The sequence below is a fragment of the Lipotes vexillifer genome, unplaced genomic scaffold (genome assembly GCF_000442215.2).
Source record: "Lipotes vexillifer unplaced genomic scaffold, Lipotes_vexillifer_v1.1 scaffold771, whole genome shotgun sequence".
Taxonomy (NCBI): domain Eukaryota; kingdom Metazoa; phylum Chordata; class Mammalia; order Artiodactyla; family Lipotidae; genus Lipotes; species Lipotes vexillifer.
Genome location: NW_006774099.1, coordinates 1379234 through 1389377, shown reverse-complemented (window position 1 = coordinate 1389377; position 10144 = coordinate 1379234). Strand labels below are relative to the sequence as shown.

The following is a 10144-nucleotide window of genomic DNA, read 5'->3' as shown; positions in this document are numbered from 1 at the left end:
CCGCAAAAAAAAAAAAAAAAAAAAAAAAAAGTCATAGTTCTTTGCTTCTGTTTTTAAAAACTACCAAATATTACATTAGATCATACTTTTGGATATGAAAATGCAAGAAACATATGAAAATCGTAAAAACCCAGTGGAATACTGTTAGATGACCAAGGAGCTACAAAATTTAGTAAAGCAGTAAAAGAATTTTTTTTCAGGACTTAAATTGTTGGCTAAATGAATATAAACTAAATCAGGGGTCCCCAATCCCCGGGCCACAGACGCAGGATGTGAGCGGCGGGTGAGAGAGCAAAGCTTCATCTACCGCTCCCCATCACTCCCCATCACTCGCATTACCGCCTGAACCAGCACCCCCTTCTGTGGAAAACTTGTCTTCCATGAAACCAGTCCGTGGGGCCAAAATGGTTGGAGACCACTGAACTAAGTAATTTATTTTTCCTTTGATTTTAAAATGCAACACACTTGAATAATTTAATTCCTAGAAATACAATTAATGCTCACCTCTTGACAAAGTGACATAAAATGATTTAACACAGAAGTGTATTGAGTTAACGTCCCATGCTGTCTAAAGCTGTCACAGCAGTGCTAAATTTTTTTAAATACTACCATTACATTCCAGACCTCCAGATTTAACCTTAATTAAAAGACCATAAATGAAAACAATCATGCTCTGTACTGCAACTGTTGCCACATTTAAGGATTGTTTTTAATATCCATTTAAATAGTCTAGGTTCTTAAATGTCACCAACCAACAACATTTAGGTAGGATACAGTAGCCTAGAAGAAGCACTAAACCCAGCTAAAACCTGAGTTTTCAATATTACCTTATCATATATCATCAATATGAGATCAGAAGTCACGTATCCTTCCAAACTCTGTTTTCATAATATATAAATGGTATAATAAAAGCTATCATGCCTATTTAACAGTGTGGTTTCAGTATGTTAAATGCAAAAAGTATGGGAAAAGCATTTATTAAAGCAATAAACATGACATTATGCAGGTATTATTCATTAAATACAAAGCATTCTGGTTATTCCTGCAGGAAATTATAAAGACAGACATAGAAGACAAAATCCCAGACTCTGAAGAGCTTCTTTAAGAAAAAAATATATATATACTGTAAACCCATATATGAAATATCTGAAAGGTTTAAAAAAATTACACTGCATTCATTATTCCCCTTTAAATTCATGACCAAAAAATATATATACCCTCAACAAATACTTCTTGGCTTATCTAAGGAGAACAGAGAGAAGGGAAAAAATAAATTCAGCATTTCTTCTTTCTTCTTCCTTGCTGGGAGTGCCACTTCCCAGCACTGATCTGCATACACTCAATAGCCATGTTAAGGACAGCTATGGTTCCAGACTTCATTAACAATGACTTGCATAGTATAGATTTAGTAAAAGAATACAGAACTAGAAAAGTGAATACCTAGATTCAAGTAAATAAGGCATCTATGGCAGGTCCAGGTCCCAGAACCTATCTTCACATTAGCTTTCAGGCAAGCATTTTGGGAAACTAATCACACATTATGAAAATGACTATGCAGGGAAAATGACTTCCCTGGTGGCACAATGGTTAAGAATCCGCTGCCAGTGCAGGGCACACGGGTTCGAGCCCTGGTCCGGGAAGATCTCACATGCCGCGGAGCAACTAAGCCCGTGTGCTACAACTACTGAGCCCATGTGCCACAACTCCTGAAGCCTGCGCGCCTAGAGCCTGTGCTCCGTAACAAAAGAAGCCACCACAATGAGAAGCCCACGCACCCCAATGAAGAGTAGCCCCCGCCTGCCACAACTAGAGAAAGCCCACACACAGCAATGAAAACCCAACACAGCCAAAAATAAAATATAATAAATAAATAAATAAAATAAAAATCAAACCAAAAAAAAGACTATGCAATGCTAATAACCCAGATATTATTTCCTTTTTGGAACAATGTCTGTAATTTTAAAATGTATCCTTAATTAGTTACCCATTTTATCACAACATACACACACACACACACACACACACACACACACACACACACACATCTTAAAAAGCAGTCAAAAACAGAGCTCGATTGGGCTTCCCTGGTGGCGCAGTGGTTGAGAGTCCGCCTGCCCGATGCAGGGGACACGGTTCGTGCCCGGGTCCGGGAAGATCCCACATGCCGCGGAGCTGAGCGGCTGGGCCCGTGAGCCATAGCCGCTGAGCCTGCGCTTCCGGAGCCTGTGCTCCGCAACGGGAGAGGCCACAACAGTGAGAGGCCCGCGTACCGCAAAAAAAAAAAAAAAAAATAGAGCTCGATGTGCAATCAAATATTTCTTTAAATTACTTACTTATTAGAATGATTATCACAGTAAAGAAATATTAGGTTTAAGGGCTTCTTATTCCTCTTGAACCACATTAATTAATCTTCATAATAATCACCAAAAAAATAATACACTATTTCATTTGACAGATGAGAAAACTGAGACAAAAGGTAGTAAGGAGTAAACCAGGATTCAAACTGATGAGTGCCAGCAGTACTCACCAAGTCATGAGAATCAAGAATATCTCCACATATTGCCAATATCAATCACTCCTGGGATACAAAATCACTCCTCCTGACTGAAAACCACTGATCTAGTTTTATGAGAATTTTAATGAGAAGTGAATGTTGAATTTTATCAAAAGTTTATTCTGACTCTATTGAGATTTTTTTTTTTAATCTGTTCATAAGTCAATTACATTAATTGACTTCTGAATGTTAAGCTAAACTTGAATTCCTTGGCTAAACCTCACTAGCTAATGATATTATTCTTTTAATATAATATTGGATTGATCTGCTAAAATTTTGTTAAGAATATTATATCTAAATTCATGAAGGATTCTGAGTTTGTAGTTTTCCTTTTCTTGTAATGTCTTTGTCTTGTTTTGGTATCAAAATTCTGCTGGCCTCAGAGAATGAATATGGAAGTGATCGCTTCTCTTTAACTTTCTGATACAGTTTGAGTGGAATAAGTAGAACTAGAATTACTTCTTCTTTAAATATTTATTAAAACTCACCGGTGAAGCTACCAAGGCATGGAATTTTCTTTAGGAAAAGATTTTTAATTATGAATCCAATTTCTTTAGTAAATACAGGGCTGATCAGGTTACATATTTCTTCTTGAGTGAGTTTTGGTGGTTTGTATCTTTTAAAAAATATAACCATTTCACCTAAGTTGTCAAATATATGGGCATAAACTTGTTTGAAATACATTACTGTACTTTTACTACCTGTATAATCTATAATGATATCACCTCTCTCATTCCTGATATTGGTAATTTGTATCTTTTTTCTTCCTCATCTGTCTGGCTTAGAGGTTTATTAATTTTATTCGTTTTCTCAAAGAACTAGCTTAGGGTATGTTGATTTTTTTCTTTGGTTTTAATATTTTTTCACCTATTTCCACTCCAATATTTATTATTTGTTTACTTCCTCTTACTTTGGGTTTAACTGCTTTTCTTTTTCTAGTTTCTTAATTGGAAACTGAAGTCATTGACTTAAGACCTTTATTTTTCTAAACAGGTATTTCGTGCTATAAATGTCCTTCTAAGTAGGCAGTAAATATATCTCACAGATTTTGATATGTTATGTTTGCTTTTTCATTCAGTTCAAAACACTTTCTAGCTTCACTTTTGATATCTTCTGAAGTACATGAGTTTTCAAATATTGGGGGATTTTCCAGATACCTTTTGGTTCTAATTTAATTCCACTGAAGCCAAACAATAAATTGTATGATATGACTTGAATCCTTTGAGACTTGTTTTGTAGCCCAGAATATGGTAAATTTTGATGACACTTGAAAATAATTTTCACTCCATACTGTTGTGTAGAACACTCTGTAAAGGTCAATGATGTCAAGTTAGTTAATAGTGTTATTCAAGGCTTCTGTATCCTTAATGATCTTCTTTTTACATTCTATATCAAGTATCGAGAGAAGGATGCTGTAATCTCCAAGTGTAATTGTGAATTTGTGTATTTCTCATTGCAGTTCTGTCAGTTTTTGCTTTATTTATTTTGAAGCTGTTATTAGATGCATAAACATTTAGAAATATTATGTCCTCTTAATTCATTTACCCCTTTACTGTTATGAAATTACCCTCTTTTTCTCTGATAATATGCTCTGCTCTGAAATCTACTATGTCCCAATGTTAATATAACCACTCCAGCTTACTTCTAATTAGAGTGAGCATAATATACCTTTTGTCAAACCTTTTACTTTTAACCTGTTTTACTTTAAATTTGTCCCTTTACTTTTAAAGGGGCTTCTTGTAGCTTACATACAGTTGAGTTGATCTGAGGTTTACAATACACATCTTAAAATTATCAGTCTACCTTCAAGTGATTTACACAATGTCCTATATAGTATAAAAATCTGACATTACACTTCCATTTCTTCCCTCTTGAACTCCGTATTAATGTTGTTAAACACTTTACTTTTACATATGTTATAACCCTCACAAACTACATTGCTATCATTTTTACAGTCAATTACACTTTTTTCGTTTGTTTGTTTTTTGTATTGTTTTGTTCTGTTTTGTTTTTGCGGTACGCGGGCCTCTCACTGTTGTGGCCTCTTCCGTCGCGGAGCGCAGGCTCAGCAGCCATGGCTCACGGGCCCAGCCGCTCCGCGGCATGTGGGATCCTCCCGGACCGGGGCACGAACCCGTGCCCCCTGCATCGGCAGGCAGACTCTCAACCACTGCGCCACCAGGGAAGTCCAGTCAATTACACTTTTACAGGGGGATATATAAGAAAAGTATCTTTTATATCTATGCAGATAGTTATCATTTCCAATGCTCTTCATTTCTTTGCATAGACCTAGATTTCCAACTACTATCATTTCCCTGAAAACTTCTTAACAAACTTTAACATTTCCTCTAGTACAGGTGTGCTGGTGATGAATTCTTTCAGCTTTTGTATATCTGAAAAAGTCTTTACTTTGCTTTTGTTTTCTAAAGATATTTTGCCGGGTATACAATTCTACACTGACAGTTTGGGGGTTTTTTCAGTACTTTAAAGATGCTGCTTAACTGTCTTCTGATACGTATTGTTCCCAATGATAAATTTGCTGTCGTCATTAATCTCTAATCATATGTATGAAATGTTTCTCTTTTCTCTCGCTGCTTTTAAGGTTTTCTCTTTCTCATTGGTTTAATTGACTATTATATGATTAATTTCCATCATGTCCCTTGTGCTTAAGGTTTGTTTATGTTCTTGGATGACAGTGTTTAGAGCTTTCATCAAGTTTGGGACATTTTGAGTCATTATTTCTCCAGATGCTTTTCCTGACCCTTCCTCTCGCTCTCTCTCACTTTTAGACTCCGATTGTATGCATATTGGGCCAATTCAAGTTGTCCTATTAGATTACTAATATTCTCTTCATATTTTTTATTTTCCCTTGATGTTTCATTGATAGTTTCTATTACTATGCCTTTGGGTTCACTAATCTTTTCTTCTGCAAGGTCTGTCATGCCATCAATCCTATCCTGTGTATTTTTCACTCATATTTTATAGCTTTCATCTCTAAAAGTTAACTTTGGGTGTTTTAAAATATCTTCCATATCTCTATTAAACATGTTCAATATTTCCCCTAGCTTTCTGAATATATGAAATACCATAAATATTATTGTTTTGATGTCCCTGTCTACTAATTCTATCACAGGTATCACTTCTGCATTGATTTCAAATGATTAGTTTTTCTCATCATTATGGGTCATATTTCTTGACCCTTTTCATGCCTAGTAATATTTTATTGTATGACAGACATTATAAATTTTACCTTGTTGGGTGCTGTATATTTTTGTACTCCCATAAATTTTATTTAGATTAGGTTTGTTTTGGGACTCAGATCCTTTCATGCCTTGCTTTTTTTTTTTTTTTTTTTCCAATTTGGGGCCAGAGCAGTGTTTAGTGTAGGACTAACTTGTGCCCCACATTGAGGTAAAATCCTTCTAAGCAGTCTTCCCAATGCCCTGTGAATTATGAAATTTTCTACTCTCAGTGGTAGGAACAGCAACTATTCCTAGCTCTGCATGAGCTCAGAGGATTTTTCCCTCTAATGGGTTTTTCTGGTTCTTTCCCCAGCCTCAGGTAGCTTCCTCTCATGCATTCACTGATCAAAACTGAGCTGAGTACTCACTGGGACCCTCTGTATCCCTCTGGAGTTCTCTACCTTTCTCCTCCACTACATGCAAACTCTGGTCTCCTTGGACTCCTAGCTATGCCTTGTCAACTCTGGGATATAGCGAGGCTCTGCCTCAGTTCAACAACCCTGCTCCATGGCCCAGAAATGCCCTCCAGGTAGTAAGCCAAGCAATCACAGGGCTCATCTCACTAGCTTCTAATCTTTCACGGATCACAGTCCTTCATTGATTAATGTACAATGTCTTGAAAACTGTTGTTTCATTTATTTTGTCTGGATTTTTGTTGTTTCGGGCAGAAGAGTAAATCTGTTCCCTGTTATTCTAATTTGGCCTGAATCAGAAGTTGTCATTTACATTAAACATTCAAACACACTTGTTTTTACACTTCCAGATAATTCCAGTACATGAAGTCTCTGTAGGTCTGCTTCTGTTGTTTATTGTTTCTGCCAGATCTTGATCTTGGTGCCTTGTTCCCTTGTGTACTTGATATTTCTGACTAATATACAAAAATTATATGTGAAGAAGGACTTCCGCTTCTGTGAAGATCAGGTATATTTTCCCTATTCCTCCCATTAATTACAACCAAAAACCCTGGACACTATATATATAAAACAAATATTTAAAGACTGAAAAGTGGAAAGAAGGCAGCAGACCATCTAGAGACCTTGTGATCCAAAGAATGACATGGTGGTAAGTACCTAGATTTTCTCTCTGCCTTGAATATCCCAGTCTTAGAGTTAACAAAACCTGCAAGCCAGAAATGCTACTAGGCACAAATAAAAACCTTCTCTGTCTTCCTAAAGGACCAGGCAAAGGGCAGCCTATGAAAACAGACAATAACCATTCAACTCCAGCCAAACACCTCAGAAAAAACTGTGGCCCAAACCCCGTCACAATGGCCAAGTGGACAGCCTAGACTTCCACCCTCACAAGGCTGTAACAAGGCACCTGAACACCCCAAATGAGGAGGAGTCAGGGAGGACCAAGGAGAGAGCTGGGACCTTCATCCCCACCAGCTGAAACTAAGCCTGGGCTCCCCTACCCCCCACCAGGGGTGTTAGTACAGACCACGTGCACCCAGCAGCAGAGGAGCCCCATCACCCTTCAGGTGTCAACAAAAGCCAAATGTTTATTATATGATTTTTTTATTTTGCATTCTCTTCTCTTACACACTGCCTTCCTTTGTCTCTTTTATTTATATTCCTTTGTAAAATTCTGCTTCCTCACATCTGCTTTTTTTTAAATGATTTACATTTGCCTCTTTCAATTTTTTGATATATTTTTATATTATCTTCACAAGGCAAATAGAAAATAAAGCTGTATAAAGAGTAGTTATGATAAAAACTCATGCTTAAAGAAAATTTGCACCCTTTTTTCCTTTGGCCTAATTGACCCTGTAGTGGTCCTTCAAGCCACTTAGAGCAGAGTACCTACTAGCTTCAAAGTCAGCCTCCAACCCTAAAATCCTTAGGATGAGTAATCAAATCATTGGAAAAGAAACACAGGACAAAGAAGCACAAGACAAAATTATTTCCTAAAGTACCAGTAAATCTACCTCCAAATGAACTACTAGAATAATGATATTTTCTCACGTTCTGAGCCATCCTGCCCTTTTACCAGAAAGTACAGGATCTAAAAATCCATCTTCTTAGCCTTTATTCATGCACATCCAGAGAAATTCACAAAATAGTCATGTATAAAGATGACTATCACCATATTGATTGTGATATTGAGGAGCTGGAAGCAATCTGGAAATGCATCACTGGAAGAATGAACAAGTAAAATGTAGTAGATGAACTAGATGGTGGTAATGGTTGCACAACTCTGTGAATGTACTAAAAGCCACTGGAATGTAAATTCCAAAGGGGTAAATTTTATTGTATGTGATTTATATCTCAATAAAGCTATTATAAGGTGTATATATAGGGGATGGATATTCTGGCACATCCATATTCTGCAGCAGTCAGAGCAATGCAGTGGAAGGATATAAAGCAACACACATAGGTCTCGAAAACATGCTGTCAAGTTCAAAGTAAATACAATATGGACAGATCTTCAAAACGCAGTATTAAATTGTCCAGTAAAAGAAAATAAGAGGGAGTCTCTAATAATTCCCCTTTTCATGCACCGTGTCTGCCTTTGTGATCAAGTGGGCCATGACAACTTTCAAGAATCTATTCACCTTGGATAACAAAGTATCTCAGCTTCTACCAAATGAAGATAAGAACTCAACATTGCCCAATGTTATATTGGGTACAAGAAGCACATTCCTCAATGTGACTCAAAGAATCAGAGTAAGAACAGAGAGAGGAATAGCATCCCTAATTCTGGTACTTGTTTTTAAAAAAAAAAGCATCCAACAAACGAATCTACTAGCTCAGGAACTCAGCTGAGGAAAGATCAACAAGCTCTAATTTGTATTCCCAATGACTGACTGCTATGTGGAAAACAGACTATATAACAAACAGGAGTGGGAAGATGTAAACCATTCAGGCTATTCAGACAGCTCAGGCAAGAGATGTTAGGGCTCAGATTCTGGTTGTAACTGTGTAGGTAATGAGTCACTGTAAGATCCAGAGTATACTTTTGAAGTAGAATAAGATTTTACAATGGATTGGACCGAGTATAAGGTGAAGAAAAGAGTTAAAACTCCCAAGTTTCTGGCCTGAGCAACTGGATGGATGGTTGATGTCATTTGCTGCAAAAGGAAGGCTTAGCGGAGCAATTTAAGAGAGAGTATTTATAATTGTTTTTTGAATTTAATACTTTCAGTTTATTATTTTTCGAGTTCATCTGTCAAATTTCTCCAACTAGCTTACAATCCGTTTTGTATTTCTTTTGTATCTTCATGTGCCTAGCATAGCTGATATATAATCAATACCTGCTGGATCTAATTAAATTGAAGTGGTCTTACAAGAAAACTTATGAATCAACATTTTCAAACCTTATGTTTGAAAAATCAAATACAGATGTTTTAATCAAAGACACTGCATGTTCAAAATTAAAAAGCAAATGCTAGAGACAAGCCTGTAGGTATATGTTTACAATTTTAAAATGCATGCATTGTTGAATGCTTGGTGGCATAAAGCAAACTGCAGAGAGAAGTTTTCAAAGGGAGTTAACATAGAAAGATTTTTTAATGTCATAAATTATAATTAAATGAAACAGAAATGAACTAGAACTTGACAGCACATCCTAAATAACTATTAGCAGCAAATGATAAATTTTGAAAAACTGGAATCCTCGGTCATTGTTACAACCAACGAAATAAAGGGAAATCACGTAAATGCAAACTTTTATGTATTCTTTAAATCATACTGTGGCAAAGTTGAATGCTAGCAGCTTATGTTCTTGTGGGTAATTGGCTCTGGCATATTAGCCCCAGGAAAACACTTCCATCATCTTCTAGCCATATCTTGGGCAAATGCCAGAGAAAATATTTAATTCTTTATTTCATACCTTTTCTGTGTACCTTTTATACATTTTTCCCTTTAATAACTCATTATCTAACAATGCTAAAAATCTTTAAAAATGATACAATTTTTAAAATTGTACACTTTTCTTTCTAAAATTTGCTAACATAGAACAAGAAATCAATGACATTTTCACATGGGTATTAATTAAATTATATTAAATTGTAACACTTTGTAGTCTTTAAAACTGCTAGTTTAATTATAATTTATGACATTTATAGCTAAGGCTACAAATTACTTAGGTCTAATAACTGAGACTTACCAGGGCTTCCTGACATATATCATGAGTAATAAGAGTAGCCCAAAGGAAGATCTTATAATAACAAAAGCATTAATAGAGATGTCCCTTATTTAGAGTATGTAGCTCTCTACCTGCCCCCTACAACACTAACGTAAACAGAGCATATATTCACAACTACATAGTATAAACACTGTCCTGTTTTCTGTTTTGAGACAACTATCAGTGCTAAAAAACAGAGATAAGGCTTACATCTCTCTTTCCC

General features: G+C 36.1%; 1 protein-coding gene across 2 annotated transcripts in view; it reads right to left on the bottom strand.

The window, feature by feature from the left end:
• The window catches only part of TMEM135 (transmembrane protein 135), a 243075-nt gene that overhangs the window by 171705 nt on the left and 61226 nt on the right, over positions 1-10144 (bottom strand). The window lies entirely within an intron of this gene.